The 25017-nt window shown below is 48.1% G+C and overlaps 1 pseudogene; it reads right to left on the bottom strand.

The window, feature by feature from the left end:
* Positions 1 to 5875: 5875 nt before the first annotated feature.
* LOC148774908 (uncharacterized) lies at positions 5876 to 11322 on the bottom strand (annotated as a pseudogene).
* Positions 11323 to 25017: the final 13695 nt, after the last annotated feature.

Raw genomic sequence — 25017 nt, 5'->3', positions numbered from 1 at the left:
ATGAGTTGAACCAACAGACCCTGGGCCCAGATCAGAGCCGCTGCGGAAGACACACTGTTCCTTGAGGATGGAAATATTCTTTCTGCTTTGTTGAATACAGCGGTTGCTAGCACGTAACTTCTAAGGCACCTGAGACATGGCTGGTGTGATGGATGGACTGAATGTTCATTTTATTTATAACTAGCTAGTTATAAATAGACAAATCTGGCTAGGGAGCACCCACATTGGATGATGGCGCAGCTCTAGAACCCAAAGATGAAGACACGGTCTCCCCTCCTCTGGGGGTTCCTTGAAAGTGTAGTTTGCTGGTCTGACCTGACCATGCATTTGTAGGTTCTTCCGAGACTCACACACACGTGCCAGGCACCAAAAGAGGCTCTGGGGGCAGAGACAGGGAGAAGGTCAACCCCCAGCTCCCAGTTAGGGGTCCCACCTGTCAGCAGAGGCGAAGAGTGTGGTGTGGGGCGCACCTGTGCTAGACAGTTTCAGAGAAACAGTCGACGCCTTCTCGGTCACAGAGAAGGGTATCGAAGACCACCTGGACTCTGGGACCATGCCCCATGTCTCTGCTGAGCTCGCCCGGCACTTTGGGCCTGCTCCCCACCGTCCCCTCCACTTCCACTGCACCTGGAGTGTTCTACAGTTGTGGGGCCACATGCTGCGAGCCCTCTTCAGTTTAGGTGCTTTTCTGGGTCAGACAATCCTTGGCTGATATTGTCTAGAAGAGGAGGAGCAGTCAGGCAAGCTCTGGAAGCTGATGAAAAGTAAACGCTAGTCGCTGTCTCGGCATGAGGGAGAAGAGGTCTCCGAGCCTCCTCTCTCTGCCGGGACCCTGCAGTCCACTCCTGCTGACCCGTGTCAGACCCGACTCCTCGTCTCTGCCTCTTACCAGCTGCCCTGGTGAAGTGTTTGGTCTCACGTCAACTGATGGAGAATACCACAAAACCTGCAAAATAGGCAGAAGTTCCTCTCTGCAGACACTGAGGCAGATGCCCCTGCCGTTCTCACTGCAGCCTTATGCCAACATCTCCCCTCCTCCCCACCAGGAAGGAGTGCAGACTGGAGGTTCTGGAACCCATCAGCCCTCTCTTTTCCCATGGCCTGGCTACTCTTTGTGTTTTGCTTCTGTCCCTCTGTCTTTTCGCTCTTAAGGTGCTGCCTAAGGTTCTTGGATGCCTCCTATGGAACCTACTGGGCAACTGCTCTTGGAATCTCAGTGGAGCCTTTATAATTGTGCAGGGCCAGGGTCTCACCAAGTACCACTGGGAATCTGTGATCTAGAGATGAAGGATTTCTTGGGCCATCTTGTTATGAGAAGCTTGCTTCTAGGCAGGGGGGAAAGTGATCTTTGTAAATATAGCAGTCTCTTTTTATTTTGTGGGTAAAAATTTCAACACCCCTGCGGGACAATTAAATTCTATTAAGATGTCATGCATTTCACAGAGGAGCCATGAAACAAAAGGATCCTCAAGTCAGGCTTTGCCTCATTTTATATTTGCATGGACTTTAAACCACTCCCTTGCCTTGATTTGTCACTTGCTAAAGCTTCCGAAGGAACCCCAGACCCTATCTCCTCTGGCAGGTGCGACAGGGACATGTGTGTGAGTGGCAAGGCTCCTGTCCCGCTGCTGAGTTCCCCTTCCCCACCTCGCCATGCACAACCTCCCCCTCACCTACCAGGGAAAGGAGCCCAGTGCCCACCCTGGTGCTCTCAGTCCCTGAAGGAGATCTCTGGACTGTGTTTCGCACCCAGCACCCAGAAATCAGGGCTGGCATAAGTGATGGGAGACTGATTTTCCACACCAGAATAGCATTTCCTATTCTTGGCAACATTTTCTGAAGGAAAATACTAGACCTTAGTTGTTGAAAGTTGGAGTTAAAAGTACCACCCCCCCCCATTTATCCCTGGAGGGTTCTTGTTTCTCAGATTCCTCCAGAACTGGGTATGATGCATGGGTTCACCTTGGGCTTTTGCAAAAGTAAGGAAGGTTGCCCCAGAGCCCCGGTTGAGATGGGGAAGATTAATTCTGAGGCTTTCTATATGTTAAAAAAAAAAACAAAAACACTTTGGAAATGGGGAGAGAGACAGGAAGGATGCACCCTTGAGAAGGCATCCCTTTAATGTTAGAGTATCTGGGGGAATAAGGGCTGGGGTTACCTGGAGTCTCAGGCCTGGTGAGCATCCCGCACAAGGAGGATTGGGACCAAGGATTAAAGTCATAATTTATAGGCCAGGTTCACAGCAGAAGTTCAGTCTGTCCCAAGGAAGCAGAAGCCCCAGAGAAAGTGCACAGGACTGGGAACTGAGGGGTAAATCTACAGGCCCTGGGTCCCTGTTTGCTGGCTGAACAGCTCAGCAGAACTCCCTACCACCGCCCCCGCCCCTGCCCCGCATCTCGGCTCCTTTTTCTCTAAAGTCAAATACGGTTACAGATTCTTGTATCTGATCAACCAAAATACCAAGAGGGGAACATAAAAGCCAGCTCAGAGTGGAGATGTGTCATAGGAACAAAGTGCTTATCGTCCCAGTCACGGGGATTGTGAGATGCAGTTCTGTCCACCTGGAACTCGGTGAACGTTTTCTGGGACGGCAGTGGTCATTTTTCCTGGTTTCCTGAGGTATGCTTAGCATACGGTATACAGCACATACTGAAGGTTTACAGCTTCTCTGGCTCCTTGACAAACGAACGTCACGTGCTGTGCAGCACCCAAAGCTGTGGGCGAGACAGGACCGTGTGAAGCCCACAATTAAACTGAGAAGATAATAGAACCGCATGAAGTAACAGGATTAAGACAGAAGGTCTGGATGGCAACTGGGATGCTCTATGTAGGCTCTGTGAAGTGGCCACGTTGGTTTTACCTGAATATATTATGGTGACGGTCACTGGGTCTGACTAGAGACTGTTTCCCCTGCCTGGCATCATAAAAAGGGCACATAAACACACCCTTCAAGCAACCCTAATTGCTAACTGGGAAGCAGTAAGATGTCAGAGGCTACAGAGTACAAAGTAGAAGTTAAGGGTTGGTACAGACTAGTTTGTTTGTACTTGCAAGAGTATAGACCCATGCAGAGTATAGACACGAGGGTTTACGGCAAAACCCTGTGACTCCCTCCCAGTGACCACTGCTGGGGTCACTGACTAGAAAACTTCCACATGAGGCAGAATTACTGTCTTGTTCTCAGACATGAATCGACTCTGCCCTGCAACTGAAGGGCATTAAATAACCCTGAAACCCAAAATACCATAATATATTGGGTGATGGAAAAGGGATGCTCTAACAGAAGGAAATGCCCAGATGAGTTTCATAATAAAATAGAAATGCTTGCACAGGAATATGCTGTTAGGGAGCTGCACAGACTTGCGCATCGTATCTGTGGGCAAGTGCACTCATTTTCCCCAGACTGACTCTGGGATCACATGAGGAGCCACTGACTGATTTGCCACTTGGGACAGTGCCCTATAAATAGCTCTTGATTAACCAAGAAAGATCAGATTGACTTTCGAATGACAGTTCCAAGGTGAACAGTTTCCTATTTGGAAAACCAATACTCTGATCAAAGAAGTTAAAAATAAATTAGCTCCATGGGGCTATATTTTGCATCTATTTGCCCCTATGTTTGGGTTTTTCACTGAGGCATGGGTGATGACCAACCGCTTGGCCATGTGGTCAGGCCAGAAGGCAATGGAAAACTGGCCTCCTAGAAGGATGCCCAGATGGGGCATGGCCCTGTGTAAATCAGTATGGCAATCTGAAGGTTGACTTAAAGTAGGATATGTCAATGCCCTTCAGAAAAACCATTCTTGAGATTTGTAAGATGACTGGAACTGACGAGTGGCTATGCTAATGTGCTGGTTTGAGGGGGCCTCCCTGGTCCATGGACTGTGGTAACACAGAAATGGGCTGAATCTGCACACACCTTTTGTGCCCTCAGACACGAAATGCCAAGAACTGTTCTGTCAACAGGGGAGACACAAACTGGCAGATTCCCCAGGAGGAAAGTTGGCAAGTGGGTTACACTGGACTAACGTTGGGGCCCCCGGGGGCTTATGGCTGAGTCCTGGCAGGGACAGACACTGACCGTGGACTGAAGTATATGTGCCAGCTGGTAGACAGCAATGCTCAGCTGGGAGTTAGCCTCAGAGCGACGTCGCAGTATAGCCAGTGCCCAGGAAGCAATGGCGATGGGGCATTTTCCTGAGAAAGATGACACTGGCAACTTTGCTGTGTGAAAGGAATATAGGGGAAAGACACACAAATACACATGGACAGCTGCACCACACAAACTCACACACACACATACCCCACTCCCAGGACACAAATCCGTACTACGTAAAGGGGCTACAACAGCTTGTAGAAAGATGGTCAAATTTCCTTACCTTGAGAATTCACCTATATTCTCCTGTCTAGTCAGATGCCTGAGGGATCAGAAATGGCCAGAAAGATTATTAAAAGAAACACTAGAACGACTAGGAGTGAAAAATACAGAAATTAAAATTTAAAACCCCTTTAATGAGCTATAGCAGATTAGAGGTAGGTCAAGAAAGAAACAGAAATGCAAATTAGGTCTGGCATATTTTCCCCAGTTCAGCATACAAAGAAATGGAATGTTCAAATAAAGAGGTTAAGCAATAGGAAACACAGACGGGGGGAGGCTTTGCTCATCTTCCAATTTTATTCCGAGGAGAAAATGGAGACAATGGGGGAAAGAGAACATTGGAAGTAATTACAGCTGAGCATTTCCTGGATTTGACAAAAATATCGGCCTCAGACAGCCAGATGAAAACCCTAGCATGAGAATAACTTTAAAAATCCATGTAGAGCTACATTCAGGTGTGTCTCAAGAAAAACAAAGGGAGTGATGAGAACGGGCTGTTCTTACCCCATGAAAACAGCCAGCCGGAGTAGACTCAAAAGGAACTGAAACACCTTCATATGCTAAGATTCAAAAGATCTGTGAAGAACTATATAGGCCTGAATGTGTACTCAAGTAACAGAAGAGTAAAGATGATTCTTCAAGACAAAACTGAGGTAGTTAAAGGGGCAATGATCTCAGAATACAAGTCTGAGATGTTGGGATGTTCAGGGAAGACTGGTGAACAGAAATGAAGTACTCACCAAATGAAATAACACTATTTTCCAAATTTGGAGTTTAAAAAAAAAGTTAGAAGTGAACTACTGGACAAAGTAACACATGTGGTAAGAAAGACGGCAATCGGATCTGAAGACTTCTCCTTTTGTTCAGAGTGAGGCAAGCACAAGTAGAAAAAACAGCAGACATAAACACAAACATATAAAAATATAGTAGAAATAAATGAATATAAAAAGACTCATTATAATAAATTTAAATGGGCTTGATATGAGAGTTTAAAACTTTTATCCAGATCAGATAAATCACGTAAGACACGTCTACAAGTAAGTACACACACTTATTTTTGATTAAAATTTTTGGAAGTTATACTACGCAAACACTAGTGAAAGAGAAAGATTAATGAGGCCACATTAATAGAAAAAACTAAATATGTTTGGAGACCAAAAGGTTTGTTTCGTCTTTAAAAGGTCAATACCTGATAATAAGTTGCTTAATTCAGAGGAAAGAATCGTAATTCTCTACTTCCACCCAGACTTAGACAAGTGTGACCTTAGACAAGTCACTTTCCTTCTCTGGGCTTCATTTTCCAGACACTTCCTTGGGGGTGATAACGGCACCCGTAGCTCTGTGGTGATGAGTGACGGGACACGGTGAGCGCCCTAAGGAAGTGGTGCTTTGGAGGGCTTGTGTGATGGAGAGTGAGCTCTCCCACCCACCCTCTGGCCCCGCTCAGTGCCAGGCACACAGTAGGTCCTCACACGCTCAAAGGAATGGAATCTTGTTTCAGCTCTTCGTGCTGCAGCCCCAGAGAGCCAGCGCCGGCTCCTGAGCATCCTCCCCTCCCAGGCCAACTCTCCTGTGTGTTTCCATCTCGTTTCCGATGAGCTGGAGTCGGAGCACCAGCTCTGCCCCTGCTTTGTGCTGAGCCTGGTGGAGGCAGGGCGGCGGCTGCTCCTCCAGGGTGCACCTCCCAGTGGACACTGAGAAGGAGGGCAAGACGAAGCCCCTCCAGAGTTAGCCCTGCTTTCCCAGGGGGCCAAGCTCCTCAGACAGGAAAGTGGGGCTTCAAGCCCAGAACCCCTACTCCTGGCTGTGTGACCGTGGACACGTCACCCCACCTCTCTGAGCCTCTCTTCCTGTACAATGTGGCTGCTGCTGCTGCTGCTGGCAAGCCCCCTAGAGTTGCTGGGATGCAGGTGAAGTGTGGAGCACACAGTTGGCACTGCATAGATGCACCAGGTACGGCTGTCTCTCACTTTTCATGGCACAGCTCTTGTCTTCCATAGATGGAGAAGCTGAGACCCAGAGAGGGCCAGTGTGTTTTCCAAGGTCACAGAGACTATGTCTTGCCGGTTTCAGTTGTCGCTTTAGCTATTTCCCCTGCACAACCCCAAATACCAGCAGGGCTGGGCCTCTGGGTAGACAGACAGGGGGTCTCCTGGGCTGAGGGGATGGAGAGAGGGCGGAGTGGAGGACAGCATCAACAGGAATAAGAGGGCCTTAGTTGTTTTCTCAATAAATCCTCGAAGAGTTATGAAAGCAGTATTATTATCATCCTCATTTTACAGATGAGAAGGCTGAGGCTCAGCGAGGTGAGGTCACTTGCTCAAATCACACAGTGGTGAGATGAAGAGTCTTGTCCACAGCCTCAGATGTACTGACTGAGTAAACAAAGAGGCAGTGGACGACCTGTGATCTATGTGGTTTGGGGGGAGTTTCAGCCTGCCTCCCCAGCCCACTTGGGGAGGAGGTGGGCTACAATGCCAGCATCTTCTGAGCTCCTGGCTCTTTAGAAACTCTCAGAGCTCCAGAAGAGGAAAGCCCTCACCTCGTCCCACTGCCCCCGCCCACTCCTGGTTAGCAGAAGTCTCGCCTGCACAAGTTCAGCCCCAAGGGGCAGCAGCAGGGCCACCTTTAGAACTGCAGGGGGTCACACCCACAGGACACCTGCCCAAACACCCTCCTTCTCCCCGGGGCTGCATCCGCTCCAGCCAGGGGCCTGGTCTCACTCACTGTGTATGCTGTCTCCTCCAAGTCTGGCACCCCCACCCGCACCCTCCAGCCTCCAATAGCCCTCCAGTCTTCAGGAGGAGGGCTCTGGCTGTGGACCCTGTGTGTCTGCTGGCCTCCAGGGAAACTGTTTCCAGTGCACCCCCAAGGAGATAGGGGAAGGTGTCTCAGCTTCTGATTCTACAAGGGAGGAAGGCCAGTACCGAAGTCTCACTGGCAGAATCCCCACCTGAAAAGACTCTCACAGTAACATGATCCTCCCAGGAGGTGCCGTGACCCCATTTTATTGATATGAAAACTGAGTCATTAGTGAGTGGACTGGAGTTTCACAAATGGAACCTGCCCTTTGTCTTATCAATAACTGGCCCTGCTTCATGGGGCTGGGGATGTCCGAAGGGGCTGCACCCTGATGGTGTAGTGGAAAGAGACTGAATTCTGGCTCCATAATGTCAGGAAAATCCCATTTTGTTCAGTCTGTAATATGGGAGGATAAAAACCATATCCTCCCACTGCTGTGTAACAAACCATCCCAAAGTGTCATGATGGGGTCCTAAGTAACAAAAATAGCAGCAGACAGCTATTTGTTCATACTTAGAAACCAAAATATGTTACATTAACAATTCTCCTTTTATAGATGAAGTTCAGAGAAGTTAAATAACTTACCCAGGGTCACACGCCTAATTAGTGGAAGAGCTAGAATTTGCACCCAGGACTATCTGATTCCAAAGCTCATGTTCACAACTGCTATCCTCGGCAGGGTTTGCCAGCACATATTATTTATTCAGTTCTAAGTCTACATGCTTAACGAGGACCAGCAGTGGGACAACCAGGATGCCAGGTGTGTTGTCTGGCTATGTGGAGCAGCTGACAGGCATGTCTCTGCTAGTCAGGGTCTGACAAAACGTGGTCCATTTGAGAAGGGAATGGCAAAACCACTTCAGTATTCTTGCCTTGAGAATCCCATGAGCAAAATGAAAAGGCAAAAAGATGTTCAGTTCAGTTCAGTTCAGTTCAGTCGCTCAGTCGTGTCCGACTCTCCGCGACCCCATGAATCACAGCACGCCAGGCCTCCCTGTCCATCACCAACTCCCGGAGTACACTCAAACTCATGTCCACAGAGTCGGTGATGCCATCCAGCCATCTCATTCTCCGTCGTCCCCTTCTCCTCCTGCCCCTAACCTTTCCCAGCATCAGAGTCTTTTCCAGTGAGTCAACTCGTCGCATGAGGTGGCCAAAGTATTGCAGTTTCAGCTTTAGCATCAATCCCTCCAATGAACATCCAGGATTGATCTCCTTTAGAATGGACTGGTTGGATCTCCTTGCAGTATAAGGGACTCTCAAGAGTCTTCTCCTTATGACACTGTAAGATGAGCCCCCAGGTTGGTAGGTGTTCAATAGGCTACTGAGGAAGAGCCGGGGAGCAGCTCCATAAAGAATGAAGCGGCTCGGCTAAAGCTGAGACGTCGCTCAGTTGTGGATGTGTGAAAGTCCAGTGCTTGTAAAGATCAACCTTGCTTGGACACCTGGAAGGTTAGGTCCATGAATCAAGGTCAACTGGACGTGGTCAAGCAGAAGGTGGCAAGAGTGCATGCCAACATTTTAGGAGTCAGTGATCATTAATAGGGATGAGTAGTTTATAGTGCTTACCGTGGGTTGCAAGCATGTGACTGAAGATGGGGACAGTAGCGCCTCCAAAGCCGGGTTTATTCTTAGCCCTGGGCCCCATGGTCACCATGGGGGGGCTCTGGCCAGGAAGGCCCCAGGTGTTCCGGGCCACTTTTCCCACTCTGCTGTGTGTGGTTCTCCGGGTTCCCTTTCTTTCTGCGGAAATACTGCGAGTTGCAAAGGGGCAGCTCAGATCCAGGACAGATGCTCCGCTCCCAATGCCCCAAGTTTCGGCCAAGACTCCTGGCCTGCAGGGGGCTATGCTCGATCCACCAACTGTGGAGCAGCGCGGCCCGCTGTTGGGCCCAGCACTGGGCACAGCCTGGGGCACGCAGGTGGCAGCTGCAGAGTCAGGGGCAGGGGCTGGGCTGGACAGGAATGCAGCTGGGGTGGCAGCCAAGGCCTGCTGGGTGTTGGCATGGGTGCCCATGGGGGAGTTGGTGGGTGGAGCTGGGGGGCCTGGAGCAGAGGTTGGGTTCCCGGTTAGGGCTAGAGTTGCTGGTTTTCCTTAGTGCAGAGAGTGGTCACAGGTGGGGGGTCCGCGCTGCTGCACATCAGGGGCCCCAGAGATGGGCTGGGCAGGCGCTTCAGTGTGAGAGGAGCCGCTGAACCCGAGTCCAGGCAGGCTGGTGCTGACTGTGACAGAGGCCACGCTGTCCCTTGGGGCCGTCTGCAGGGCCTGGGAAGATGGGAAGAGGCTCCCGCTGGAGTCAGGGGGAGACCCGAAAAGAGGAGACTGGGAGGGTGGAATGGTGCCCATGGGGGTGACCTCAGTGTCAGAAGCGGGGGTGGGGAGCCAGGTCCCCAGATGTACAGGGTGAGGGTCTGGTTTGGAGAGCGGACAGGATGAGCTGGCTGGTGGGGGGCAGGGATCGAGGGTCAGATACGGGAGGGGGGCTCTGGAGGGTGAAGACAGGAGAGTCCAGGCACATGGGTGTGGGGGACCCCATGCCCGAGGAGCCGGGCGCTGCAGGGAAGGCCGGTCTGCATCCTCCACAGTCGGGCCCCACGCTGGGGGCTGGGAAGGGTCTCCTCCTCCTGCCGCGTTCCTAAGAGGCCCCCAGACGGGCTTCTGCTGGAAGCCGGGAAGCCCAGCCGCACCCGGGCCGGAACCAGGCTTCCCGTCGCACCCGCCGTGCCTGGCGCCGGGGCCGAAGCAGGGGCGGAGGGGCTTGGGGGCCGAGCAGACAGGCCCGCGCTGCCCGATCCTGGGGAGGAAACGCCGGTGGGCAAGGTGAACGGGGCGGGGGGCCGTGAGTGGGAAGGAGGGCCCGGAGGGGCTGGGACCGGGGCCGGGGGGAGAGGGGCCCGGGGGAGCCGTGCCGGCCCCTGACCAGGGATGCGCAGAGGCGGCCCCTCCAGCAGACGCCCGGGCGTCCGCTGGCGCTGGGGAGGCCGACTCCTCTGGCCTCTCTCGGGCCGAGGAGCCCTGCCGGGGGCCGGAGGGCCGGCGCGCGGGGAAGGGACGGCAGGGCTGCGGGGCCGGGGTCTCAGCCCGCAGCGCGCTGCTTTCTCCGCGTCCAGGTCTCCGGCGGTGACTCAGAACCCAGCTCAGGGGGTGCGGGCAGCCTCAGCGGCGCCCCTCGCCTGCGCTGCAGCAGAGGAAGCGGGGCCTTCGGGGCCCGGGGCTGTCCGACGGGCGGGCGCCTTCTCCCAGGTCCGTTTCTGCCGGCTGTTGCTCTGGGAAGCCACCGGGGCCGCACAGGGCGGCGGCGGGGCCCCCTCGCTTGCTTTCCTCGAGGACCCCCGGGGCAGCCCTCGCGGTACGCGGGGGCCCATCCTCCTCCGCCCTGGCGGGAAACCTCGGGTGGAGCCGTAGGAGCTCGCGATGGCGTTTCTTTGGGGGCAGGAGCTCACACAAGAGGTCTGGAGTTTCTTGGTGGAGCTGTCTACTGAGCTCTTGGCGTGGAGGCTTCTCCGCAGAGGCCCTGGCCTGGGCACGAAGGCAGGCGGTCTCCCTGGGCCCCCAGGGGCCTAAATGCTGATCGTGCACCCCGAGAGCCATCGGGGCCCCTTTTCTGATGGTCCTTCCCTATGAATGCGGGGTCTCGCTCCTGCTGGGCCGTCCCCTTCCCGCTCTCTCCCAGGGCCCTCCTCACCATCTTCTCTGAGCAGGAGCCCGGGGCACATCTGAGTGTGGTGGGCGGCACGGGGGTGACCTGCTGCTGGCGCCCACCACACACAGTGACCGTGCCCACTGCGGACGCTGAGCCGCGGCACATCGTGGAGATGCGAGCACCCAGCACCGTCTTCCTCTGCTGGCGTCGCCTGCAGAGGGAGGTGAGGACCCCCAGGAAGGAGCGCAGGGTCTGCGGGATCATAGAACACCGTCTCAGAGACGCTGTGACAAAGCGCAGATGCAGAGTCACCGGATACTTGTGGGCTGGCCCGCGAGTGGACAGCGGGGCACGGACAGCTGGGTGACCTGGGCCGGCCACGGAAAACCGGCGGGTGCAGGGATCGGGCTGGGGGCGGCAGAGCCCTCCTGGCAGGTGCTGGCCCCCCAGAGCCTGGGGTGGGGGTGAGGGGCAGGGCCCGCCCAGGTAAGTCCCCATAGGGCACGTGGGTGGGTGGTCGGCGCTTGGATAGAGAGCTGGGCTCAGAGCGCTCTGGTTTAGCTGCCAACTCGGCCGAAGGCAAAGCAAACACTGCTTGGCGCGTTGCTCTAGAACCTGTGAGCAAAGAACGTGGCGCGTGCGCTCGGTGCAAAAGGTGCTGGAGGGATGGCGCATGCGCAGAGGACAAGTGAGGCCGCGTGGTGCGCAGATGAGGATGCGCTCCTAGACAGTCTGGCGCTTCCGAAACTCCTGGGGTCTGAGGGTTGGAAGTGTTTGGCTTGAGGGCAATGAGCTTCTAGGTAGGACATCTGGCCCTTCTCTCCTGCCTGGGCCCCAGACCTGTCGGGGTCTCCACCCAACAAAGGGGAGCAGGGTTCCTGGCTGTGAGCCCCAGCCCCACCCCCAGGGTGGCAGCTTTGGCATCAGCGCCTGTACATCCTCCTGCCTTTAACTCTAGCAGCAATGGAGGGGAGAGCTGCTAAAAGCAGAAGTGCCCGCCTCACCCAGATCCTGCTGGGGTGACCCCTGAGGCAGCCGCCAGGGCAAGCAGAGAGGGCCGTACTTACCCCATGACCCATAAACCCACTCCTAGGCAATTAACTCAGGGAAAAACTTGTCACAAAAACGTATGTGAATGTTTTAGCTAAATTATCCACTAACTCCTAAATACAAGACTACTAAGATTGTCCACTTTTTCTTGAATTTGTCATTTTTCAGTTGTTCTCAGAACAATACCGTGTATACACGTTGTCTCACAGCAGAGAGTTAATATTTTATCAATTAAAATGTAGAAGACTTACGTTCATATAGATTATATTACTGGACACTCTTTTATAGTTGTCGTATGTGTCACCTTTATATGATTTGAATGCCACCCTCTGAAACTGTGGTATCCTTTCTTCATGCAAAAGTCATACAGGGAATTCCCTGGTGGTCCAGTGGTTAGGACGCACTGCATTCCCTGCCTGGGGCCGGATGTCTATCCCTGGTAAAGAAACTTAGATCCCTCAGGCTGCGTGGTGAGACCAAAAGAAGAAAAAAAAATTCGCACATATATTAAATAATTTAAGAGGTTAATTCATCCAGATACTTACCATTTCAGTTGCCCTTCCTTTGTTCTTGAAGTTGCAGCCTTTGTGTTATTTGACTTCAGCCTGAAGAAGTTCCTTTCATGCATTTTTATAGCAAATTGGTATAGAATTCTCTTAGTTTTCTATTGTCTCCATCAGCCATCATTTTGAGTTTTGTTTGGCTTTCAGTCTTTAAGGGTATCTTCGCTTTAAGGATATAATGTCCTGATTTGATCTTTTTAACACTTTAAAGATGTTATTCCGTTCTTTTTTGGCCTCTGTGTTTTCTGATGAGAAGTCACAGTCCTTGAAGTTGGTATTCTCTGATGTGTAACAGGTCATTTTCCTTGACTGCGTTAAAGATTACTCTTCGCTTTTGCTTCTTCTTTTTTTTTTTATCAGATTGATTGTGTCAGGGTGAGGTTTTCTGAGCTTAGATCTGTCTCTCTAAATCAGTGACATTTTCAACCATTCTTTTCCTCATATATTTTATTCTGTACCTTTCCTTCAGACTCTCCAATGGCATAAAATTAGAACTTCCGTAACTGTTTCACACGTCTCTGAGACAATGTTCGTTCAGTCATTTTTCCTGTTTTTCAGACTGTGCCGTTTCCATAGATTCATTGGTTTTCTGAATCTTTCCCCTGTTTTCTCCGTTCCATTATTCAGTCCATCCAGTGAATGTTTGATTTTGCATGTTAAGTTCTAAAATTTCCATTTGCTTTTTTTTCTTTTGTAGTTTTTACTTCTCTGTGAAGAACGTGTGCCTTTCCATTCATTTCAAGAGGATTTAATCTCACGTGGTTATAACCACGAAGCAGATGCTTTGTCTGCTAATTCCTTCTCAGGGCTGAGTCTGTTGATTGCCTTTTCCCCTTGAGAACTGGTCAGATTTTTCTAGTTCTTTGTATGCTCTGTTGTGGGATTTTGGTTGGTACCCTGGACAGTTTGCTTATTATAAGACTCTGGTTCCTATTAAAATCCTCTGTAGATCGTTACTTTCTCTGCTGTTTCTATGAAGAAGCCTTTGAATCTGTGCTCCAGCATGGATTGTGCCTTGTCCTCTGCGTTGTTCCAGCCTGGGTGCTGTTTCCAGGACGCTGTGTCCACGTGGCAAATGTACCATCAAGTGTTGACCTGGGAGCTGAGTGGCAGTTCAAACTGTAGTTCAGTTCTCCAAACTTCTGTTTTGCCTTTTTTGGTTCGGCTGTGTGGAAGGCTTGGGGAGGCCTAGGGCCTATGTTGGTTCATACACAGGCCTTCTCTAGCCCTCTCCTCTTCAGGAGTCTACCCACATTCTCAGGCTTCAAGGGCTCCTCTTACATGTTCCTCAAAGTGTTTCAGCCTCCAGGCTGTCTTGCAGTTCCGCGTGCCAGGTTGACCTTTCAGGTGAAACAGCAAGAGAGAAGAAAGGAAAATGACGGGCATTCCCCACCCCCACCCTCACGCCCCAGCTCTTCAGAATGCAGGAGCCTCTTTACCTTTTTCTTTGCCCAGAGATGCAGGTCATTTCTCAGGGTTTAGGTGCCTCTGTCGTCACTGAGGTTGCAGGGGAGATGTCATAACCAGGGAGGAAAAGAAACACATGGGGATGAACTCCCTTACTCCTCGTTATGTAAGTCTCACACTTTTTCATTCTTCTGGCTGAAAAGAAGAGGTGGATCCCAGAGTTTTAACTTTCAAGCTGCTGTTGGACATCACCTGCTTTGGGTAAGCTAGGAGACAAGAGACAGGAAAAAGATACCATAATCCCCTAACAGGCTGGTATTCAGCTTTGGACTTCCAGGCCTCATCTGCCTGTTAGTGTTTACTTCATAAAGTTGCAAGTGCATGTTTCTTTGTCCTCTTGTCTTGAATTTCACTTGTAATCTGCATAAGAGGTTGTTGTATGAGGCTTCCTCTGTCTTGGCCCAACCAGAAGTCTGCTGTTATTTTTAAAATAAATGTATTTAAGTTGTTGCATATGGCAAGGCATCCTCTTCTTTTGGGGCTGAATAATAATTCCATTCTGTATGTATGCCACATTTTCTTTATCCATTCATATGTCAATGGACATGAAGTCGTTTCCACACCGTGGCTCTTATAGCTAATGCTGCCATAAAAATGGGGTTGCAGGTATCTCTTGGAGATCCCGGTTTCGATTCTTTTGGATACAGGCCCAGAAGTGAGATGGCTCCATTGTGCCAAGTGAAATAAGCCAGTCACAGAAGGACGGACGTTGCATGATTCCACTTTCATGAAGTATCTGAAATAGTCAAACTCCACTCCAGTTGATAACACTGAATCGGCTCATTGGCATTTGCTGAGCGAGAAGAACTTAAATGTTTTCACCCCCTCCCCCACTCAAAAGGTAAATATGTGAGGTGACAGGTGTGTTAACTTGATGGGGAAAGTCCTTTCACAGCATATCAAATAATCGTGTCGCTGAACAAGGGCTGGCTGCCTGATGCGCAAAGAAGCCAGTACTATAGCACTGGGTTTTGAGGAAGAGAGTGCTAAGGTGAGGTCGATCCGAACGAGACAGGAGGCAAGGCTCTGCAATCTGTCTCCTTGATCCAGGGTTGGAATTTAAGGACTTAGGGGAGTTTCAAATTTGGAAACTGATTGGCTAGTCTTGAATCACACCGTATAACCTACTCCTGCGCCTAGAAGGCAGCTTTTCCTTCCTGAAGTACTCCTTCCTCTGTAAAGGGCTGCGGTGACAAGATTTCTTTAGGTTCTGTAACCCTAAGAATCTGATTTGTTCCAGAGACACGGATCCCCGTCTTGCATGTGTGCACAGTGCTGTCTGTCTCTGTACAATGAATCAAGGTTTGATTAGTCAACCTGTGCCGTGCTAAGTCACTTCGGTCGTGTCTGACTCTTAAAACCCTGTGGACTGTAGCCATCCAGGCTTCTCTGTCCATGGGATTCTTCAGGCAAGAATACTGAAATGGGTTGCCATGCCCTCCTCCAGGGGATCTTCCTGACCCACGCACAGATTGAACCTGCATCTCTTAAATTTCCTGCGTTGGCAGGCAGGTTCTTTACTGCTAGAGTCACCTGGGAAGCTCAAATCAACCTAAGCTGGTTAAGTCACTTCAGTCGTGTCCAACTCTGTGCGACCCCATAGACGGCAGCCCACCAGGCTCCCCCGTCTCTGGGATTCTCCAGGCAAGCATACTGGAGTGGGTTGCCATTTCCTTCTCCAATGCATGAAAATGAAAAGTGAAAGTGAAGTCGCTCAGTCGTGTCCGACTCTTAGCGACCCCATGGACTGCAGCCTACCAGGCTCCTCCGTCCATGGGATTTTCCAGGCAAGAGTACTGGGGTAGGTTGCCATTGCCTTCTCCGAAATCAACGTATATAAAGAGGCAAAACCAGTTTAAGTTGGTCAATGTTTTTTCAATCATAGCATAAATAACTCACAATTTTGTTGATAATACAATAGAGCTGAAAAAAGGATCCCCCCCAAGAAAAAAAGTCAAATTTATACACACAGAGAGAATGATGATTGGCAGAAGCTAGGGGTAGGGGAAATGAAAAGTTGTTAAACAGGCATAAATTTCCAGTTCAGCAAATGAAAACGTTCTAGAGATCTGCTGTACAACATGTAACTACACCGTATTGTGCATTTAAAAGTTTAAGAGGTGAGATCTCATGGTAAGTGTTTTTAACACAATAAAAAATTTAGGCAATTTCAAGTGATCACATAATGCTTGGAATGCTTAGGAATCACAGAATGCTTAGGAATGTAATATACTATGCTAAAAACTCAATAATGAGGTAGTTTCCAAGAAATAAAAACTAGGATTGTTTGACAATAGAGTAATAAGTATCTCACTCCATGTGCACTCTGATAAATAACATATTTATTAAATGCATGTGAAAGAAAATGTTTCATAGTAATTTAATATGATCATGGTACATTAAAATGTATTAGTGCTTACCTGTGAACACTAAGGTCACTTGATCTGTAATTTTCTATATTCTATACTTTAGTGACTAAAAGCGTTACTTGGGGAAGTAAAAGGATGAAGTGATTTTGGCTTTTGATCTGCTACTAATTCCTACTTATTCAGGAGTTGGGTTCTTTGACCCAAGGAAACAGAATAATATAAAAAGAATGTGTCTGATGGTGGAAGTAATTAAAGTACAGCAGGAGTGTCCTTGTAAAAGCTACTGTTGGTCCCAGAAGACTCTCACCTAGCTGTGTGACACAGGGCAAATCAGCTCACCTACATCTCTGAGTTACAGGGATGTGGTGATAATTAAAAGGTGACTGGGCACAGCGAACACTCGGAAATTGTGGGTTCTCGGTAGTCACTGCCCTGCTCCTTTATCCTTTGGAATTACTGAATAAGTAAAATTTATACTTGATAGTATTTTTCAGTTCAGTTCAGTCGCTCCGTCGTGTCTGACTCTTTATGATCCCATGGACTGCAGCACACCAGGTTTCCCTGTCCATCACCAACTCCCAGAGCTTGCTCAAACTCATATCCATCAAGTCGGTGATGCCATCCAACCACCTCGTCCTCTGTCGTCCCCTTCTCCTCCTGCCTTCAATCTTTCCCAGCATCAGGGTCTTTTCCAATGAGTTGATTCTTTGCATCAGGTGGTCAAAGTACTGGAGCTTCAGTGCGAATATTCAGGACTGATTTCCTTTAGGATTGACTGGTTTGATCTCCTTGCAGTCCAAGGGACTCTCAAGAGTCTTTTCCAACAGTGCAGTTCAAAAGCATCAATTCTTCAGTGCTCAGCTTTCTTTATGATCCAACTCTCACATCCATACATGACTACTGGAAAAACCATAGCTTTGACTAGATGGACCTTTGTCAGCAAAGTAATGTCTCTGGCTTTTTAATATGCTAAGTTGGTTATAGCTTTTCTTCCAAGGAGCAAGCATCTTTTAATTTCATGAGTGCAGTCACCATCTGCAGTGATTTTGGAGCCTGAAAAAATAAAGTCTGTCAGTGTTTCCATTGTTTCCTCATCTATTTGCCATGAAGTGATGGGTCCGGTTGCACGATCTTCCTTTTTTGAATGTTGTGTTTTAAGTCAGCTTTTTCACTTTCATCAGGAGACTCTTCAGTTCCTCTTCATCTGCATATCTGAGGATATTGGTATTTCTCAATAACCTCAGGTTCCAGTAATTTTAATTCCAGCTTGTGCTTCATCCAGCCTGGCATTTCAAATGATGTTCTCTGCATGTAAGTTAAATAAAGAGAGTGATGACAATATACAGCCTTGACGTACTCCTTTCCCAATTTAGAACCAGTCTGTTGTTCCCTGTCCGGTTCTAACTGTTGTTTCCTGACCTGCATATGGATTTCTCAGGAGGTAGGTCAGGTGGTCTGGTAGTCCCATCTCTTTCAGAATTTTCCAGTTTGTTGTGATCCACACAAAGGCTTTAGCATAGTCAGTGAAGCAGAAGTAGATGTTTTTCTGGAATTCTCTTGCTTTTTCTATGATCCAACAGATAGATGTTGGCAATTTGATCTCTGGTTCCTCTGCCTTTTCTAAATCAAGTTTGAACATCTGGAAGTTCTCAGTTCACGTACTGTTGAAGCCTGGCTTGGAGAATTTTGAGCATTACTTTGCTAATGTGTGAGATGAGTGCAGTTGTGCAGTAGTTTGAACATTCTTTGGCATTGCCTTTGTTTGGGATTGGAATAAAAACTGATCTTTTGCAGTCCTGTGGCCACCGCTCAGTTTTCCAGATTTGCTGGCATGTTGAGTGCAGCACTTTCACAGCATCATCTTTTAGAATTTGAAATAGCTCAACTGGAATTCCATCACCTCCACTAGCTTTGTTCATAGTGATGCTTCATAGTAACTGTATTTTAGATATTCTTCCTTTGATCTTTACAATTTGATTGATGCATCTTCCTATTACAGATGTAGAGTTTCTGAAGTCTGATTGTATATTTACCTTTACCGGTATGTCGTATACTTTCATACGTTCTCATGTTGCTGATTAACTGTCTTTTCATTTCAGCTTGAAGAATCCAACATTTCTTTCAAGGCAGGTCTAATGGTGATGAACTCCCTCAGCTTTTGTCTGCCTAGAAAAATATTCCTCCTTCGTATCTGAAGGATTACTTTGATGATAGAGTATTTTTGGTTGGCATATTTTTTCTTTCAACATGTTGAATATGTAATTTTACTCTCTCCTGGCCTATAGGGTTTCTGCTGAGAAATCTGATAATCTAATGAGGGTTGCGACGAGTTGACTCACTGGAAAAGACTCTGATGCTGGGAAGGATTGGGGGCAGGAGGAGAAGGGGACGACGGAGAATGAGATGGCTGGATGGCATCACCGACTCTGTGGACATGAGTTTGAGTGTACTCCGGGAGTTGGTGATGGACAGGGAGGCCTGGCGTGCTGCGATTCATGGGGTCGCGGAGAGTCGGACACGACTGAGCGACTGAACTGAACTGAACTGAGCGACTGAACTGAACTGAACTGAATGAGGGTTCCTTTGTAGGTTAAAATCTTTTCTCACCTGCCTTAGAAAATCCTTTGATTTTCGACAATTTCATTATAATGTGTCTTAGAGAAGGTCTCTTTCGCATTGAGATGGTGGGATGATCTTTTAGCTTCATGAACTTGGATGTTATTGAGATTAACCTGGTCTAGAGTCAATTTATTGGAAGGACTGATGCTAAAGCTGAAACTGCAATACTTTGGCCACCTCATGCGACGAGTTGACTCACTGGAAAAGACTCTGATGCTGGGAAAGGTTGGGGGCGGGAGGAGAAGGGGACGACAGAGAAGGAGATGGCTGGATGGCATCACCGACTCTGTAGACATGAGTTTGAGTGAACTCCGGGAGTTGGTGATGGATAGGGAGGCCTGGCGTGCTGTGATTCATGGGGTCGCGGAGAGTCGGACACGACTGAGCGACTGAACTGAACTGAACTGAGAGTCAATTTAGGTGTTTGGAACTTCCCTATTGGTCTAGTGGTTAAGACCCCTCACTCCCAATGCAGGGGGTCTGGGTTTGATCCCTGGTTGGGAAACTGGATCCCACATGCTGCAACTGAGAGTTTGAATGCTGAAACTAAAGATCTTGCATGCTGTAACTAAGACCCAGAATGGGCAAAATAATTATTAAAAAAAAAATAAATTCAAGTTACAGTGTTTTCATCTTAGGATGTTAAAGGTAATCCCCATGGTAAACACAAAATAGCTATGAAATATACACAAAAGGAAGTAAGAAAGTAATTTAAGTATTTCACTGTAAGGAATCAGCTAAACACACAAAAAGGATAGGAATGCAAGAAATGAGAGGTAAAAATGCTTCGGGCATATAGAAAGCAAATAGCAGAATAGCAGAAATACTAAGCCTTTTCTCAGTAATTATTTTAAATGTAAAAGGATTAAACTCTCCAAAATAGAGATCGGCAAAATAGGGAAGAACATATAATCCAACTATATGCTGTCTATAAGAGACTCACTTAAGATCCAAAGACACAGACAGGTTGAAAGTTAAAGGATAGAAAAAGCAATTAAAAACTCAATGAGAAAACGCAGATAATAACCAAAAGAGAGCAAGAGTGTCTATGACAGTATCAGACAGAATAGACTTTGAATTACAAATGCATCAAATACTTAAATGTAAGGGCTAAACTGTACCAGCTTCTGAAGATAAAGGGGGACAAATCTTCATTCTTAGATTTGGCTATGAACTCTTAAATATGATAGCAAAAGCACAAACAAAAGGAAAAATAAATAGGACTTTATAAAAATTAAAATCCTTTATGTTTCAAAGAACACCATCAAGGAAAATATAATACAACCTTCAGAATGAAAGAAAATATTTGCAAGTCATGTCTGTTAAAAGTCTAGTAGTCATAATATGTAAAGAACACTGGCTATTCAGAAATAAAATGTCAAGCTTCCCTGGCGGCACAATGGTTAAGAATCCGCCTGCCCATGTAGGGGACATGGGTTCAATCCCTGATCCAGGAAGACCCCACATGCTGCAGGGCAACTAAGCCCATGCACCACAACTCTTGAGCCTGTGCTCTGGAGCCAGGAGCCACAGCTACTGAGCCCACGTGCCACAACCTCTGGAGCCCGAGCCCCTGTGCTGGGCAACACAAGAAGCCACCACAATGAAAAGCACCCCCCACCACAACTGGAGAGTAGCCCCTGCTTGCTCTGCAACTCGTGAAAGCCCACATGCAACAAAAACAAAAACAGCCAACCAAATTTGAAAAATGAATTTGCATAGATACCCCTCCAAAGAATTTGCATAGATACTCCAAAGAAGAGACACAAATTGCCAATAAACACAGGAAAACAGTTCAAAGTTATTAGTCAAGATTATACAAACTACAGTGAGATACCACTTCATACTTATTAGTATGCATACTGTTTTTTTTTTAAAGTGTTGGAAATAATATGGGTAAACATTGCTGGTACAAATATAAAAAAGAAAATAGTTCGGCAGTTCCTCAAAAAGTTAAACATAGAGATACCAAATGCCCCAGAAATTCCACTTCTAGGTATATGTCCAGGAGAAATAAAAGCATATGTTCATGCAAAAGTTGTACATGAGTGTTATAGTATCCCTATTTGTAATAGTCAAAAAGTGGAAACAACCCAACTGTCTATCAACTGATAACATGGAAAAACAAAATGTGTTATATCCATACAATATTATTCAGACGCAAAAAGGGCACAGACAGATACATGCTACAACCAGGACACACACTGACTACATTTTGCTTACTGCAAAAGTGAGACATGAAAGTCCGCACATTGTGCGGTTTTATTTTCTATGAAACAGCCAGTGTTGGAAGATCATAGAGACGGGACCAGAGCTGAGGTGAAAGAGGTGGAGACAGCAAGAATGGCTGATACTACAGGGTTTCTCTTGGGGATGATGAAAATGTACTGGAATTAGGGGGGTTGGTTGCAAAACCTCAAGATACAAAGCCACCAAAGAGTACAGTTTTAAAAAGTGTGAATTTATGGAATGTTAATTATATCTCAATAAAGACACTACAACTTAACATTTTAATGGTTTGTCTCTCACTGTGGTACATGAGTAAGGTACAGTCATTATTCTTGATCAATTTCACAATGAAATTCACACAGTGACTTCAATGGAGTGGCTTGTATGAGGTGACATTTGAGACTCAACCCTTTGGAACTAAATGCTCACTTAGGGCTGTTGAATGCCAGTATATATTCTTCATACCCAGCGTATTTATTCAGTCCCTGTATGTACCCTTGCTTTGAATCCACTGTCTTTTTTCTCTTATTTTCTTGAAACATGGTCCTGGGAAATTCATTCACAATAGTGAGAGGTGTTGATATCTTCTTGGCAAAAGTCTTAACTTGTTTCCAGGACACACTTTAGATCTTATCACTGACTGTCCCAGGGAGCCCCCTGAATCAAAGTAGGGCTTATGAAGATGGACCTTGTATTTTAGTCAACACAACACACAGGGTATAGGTGCTGGTGCCTGATGGCCTGAAGTCATATCCCATTTGAAAGTCCCAGGTACCTGGAAAGGTTGATTACTTAGACCAGTTCCCTGGTCTGTGATGTGGAAATATTAATAGGACCTGCTTATTTATATTATGTTCTAAAGTTAGTAAATACTGAGCGTGAAGAAAAATGATAGATACTTCCTAAGTGCTACCTACATAAGCGATCAATTGTTAAGTGTCTGGAAGTAAAAGCAGAATGTCTCCAGAAAGGGCACCTAGGAGGCAACAAACAGGACAGAACGTACTTATTTACACTGACTGTAGAGCCTGTGAAAAGTATGATTTCTTGGAGTGCACCGGGGGAGGGCGGGGCAGGGGCTGTGACCCATATTTTACGGTTCAGGAGACTGAAATTTAGAGAGACTGCGTATCTTGCCCAGAGTCACAACACTCATGAGTGATGAGTCTGGGGCAAGACAGGGAGATGATTCCCTGGGGATGGAGATTCCTGAACCCCCGGACATGAGATCGTGCCCTGGATACACAAACCAAGAGCTCTCCTCACTGCCTTCCCACATCCTCCTGCCTAAGGGTGCTGCAGGGAGACAGCTGGTACCCAGAGAAGGTGCCTGGCCCAGGAGAATGGCTCAGATCTCAGCCCAACTTCTAACTCAATCCCTGAGCCCAAATACACTTCCTTTCCCCCAAATGAAGACCCCCTGATGGACCGGGAGATCAGGACATGCATCCTGCCCCCTCCCCTCCCCGCCAGCCCATGATTCTGTCCGCTGCTGCTTTGCAGTGACTTCCTGGTAGTCAAGTGACCACCCTGAATGACCAGCAGCCTGCTTGATTCTAACTGGCTCAGAACCCAGGACATTCTAAACCAACTGCCCACATGACAGTTGCACAGAGGATTCGCATCATCTTCAACTGACCAAACCTGGACGAGGAGCAGTGGATACTCACTAGCTGGGAACAGGATCTCCTGGGCTGGTGGTGTTTTGGGGGCTTAATGAATGAATGAAGTCTGTGGGCCCCAGTGCCTCACTGACTAAAACCTGACCAATGGTTGGAGCAGCCTGGACGAAGGCCTGGTTGAGGGCAGGCAGTGGCCGAACTGGTTCTGAGTGGGCACCATCTCTGCCCAGCCCTCGTTCACCCAGATCCAGGCTCTGCTGTATAAACTACAGCCTCTACTCTTGAATCTACTCACTGGTGTTGTTTCCACAGTACCTTCAATGGAGTGGTTAGTGGGGGTGGCACATGTGTGCCCCTACCTGTGGTTTGGCCAGAAGTGAATTCTGACGTGTTGAACCACAGCTTAGAATGGTGAGCAGACCATCTTGACCGCACATGATATTCTTGTGTGTCCAGTGTCTGAATCCCTTGTGATTGTTTTCTTTTGGTTAACCAGACCACAATCCTGGAAAATAGGTTCAAAGCAGAACTATTGACATATTGGTGGGAGAAGACCATGGGGAAATTTCAATTCATTCCCAGGTCCCACTTCTGTTCTCCTTGATCGCCAGCTGCCTAGGGGAGTCAGCTGAATCAAAGCTGGGGCTGGGGAGAGGAATGTTGCAATGCGGTGTGCAGTTAATACACTCAAAATATCCAGCACCAATTTCACCGGAACAGGACTTTATTCAGATGAGATAATATAGGAAGGGAGCACAGCACAGTGACTGCGGGCGTGGGGGCTGGTTCCTGATGGTCTGGGTTCAGATCATACCAGGAGTCATGTGAACCTGCGAAAGTTACTTAACCTCTCTGTCCTCATGTCCCTGCTCTGTGATACGGAAGTGTTCATGGGCCCACTTATTAGTATTACATGATGAAGCTTAATATAAAACGTCAGGTAGACCCTGAAGAAAAATGACTGATCTTTCATAGATGCTACATAAGTGTTCAGAAATTAAATGTCTGGAAGGAAAAGCAAGAAACATAGAAGTGCTGCCTCCTGGATGCCACGGGGCAGGGGACGGGGGCAGGTTATGGGTGTGATGCTTTGCAGCTTGTGAAGAATGTTATCTCCTGTGATCCCGACATCAGCCGCGGGGGGGTGAGGGGGAAACTCTCAGGGCAGGTGCTGTGATCCATATATGCATGGCACTAAAATGTCTAGATTTTAAGTGACTTTCCCAGAGTCTCAAAGCTGATGACAGATGGATGTGGGACACGAATGTAGCTGGTTCCCTGGGGACAGAAATCTCTGAACCCCTAAACCTTTTAGATGGTGCCCTGGACCCCGAAACCCAGGACTCCACTTCCTCCAGCCCCTCAATCCTCCTGCCCCATGGTTGCTCCGAGGGCGAGAGGGGTCTTAGCCAACAAGAGGGCACGTGCCTGACCCAGCTTGACCCTCCTTGACGTGTTGATCCCTGACCCCAAAGCCGTCCAATATTCTGGAAAGAAGCTCCTTGAAGGGTCAGGCCCTCCTCACCTCTGTCACTGAATGCTCATTCCTCTAACCTGATGGCATTGTCCCTTCACTCCCCCAGGCAGCACCCAAACACCCAGCGGTCCTGTCCACATCAACTGACGGAAATCCTGCCAGGAAGTCCCAGCTTCCTTCCTTTCCGAAGACCTCTGGATTTAGACTGCTAATATTTGGCTTTGGATTTTGACATCAACATTCAGGACCGTTTGGCCTGTAATTTTCTTTGTCTGATGCTGTTGTCTTTGTCTACTGATGTCTATAGCTGGGGTGAGACAGTATTCTCCTGGTCCAATAAAGGCAGTGTCAGGTGGATTCTCCATATCTGTTCTCTGGAAGAGTGTCTTAGGAGATGGGCATCAACTTCTACCTTAAATGTTTGTTAGAAATCAGAGGAAGCCACCTGGGCCTGAAGTCTCTTTTGTGGAATATTTTTTTCTTTTTTGCATTTCATTCAACAGAAGCTTATTTGGTATATTGTACAGGGCACAGATCTTAAGTACAGAGCTTTATGATCTTGTAAATATAAGCACATCTGCCCAACACCCAGTTCAGTACACAGGATATCCCCAGCATGCTGGCAGCCCTCTGGAGAAGGGAAGAGGAGGAGTCGCTCACTGATCAGGTTATGAGAATGAAAATCAGTTATCCGTGCACACTGCAAGCACACTGATTTACACACAACTAGCTCAGCATCAGTGTGGCGGCACACCTGGAAAGCAGTGGCGGGAACTGGAGGGCTGGGAGAAGCCTGC

This window comes from Moschus berezovskii, chromosome 19 (genome assembly GCF_049115385.1).
Source record: "Moschus berezovskii isolate FMDL1 chromosome 19, NW_MosBer_1.0, whole genome shotgun sequence".
Lineage (NCBI taxonomy): Eukaryota > Metazoa > Chordata > Mammalia > Artiodactyla > Moschidae > Moschus > Moschus berezovskii.
The sequence above is the reverse complement of the archived record's forward strand: the minus strand, read 5'-3'. Positions and strand labels throughout refer to the sequence as shown.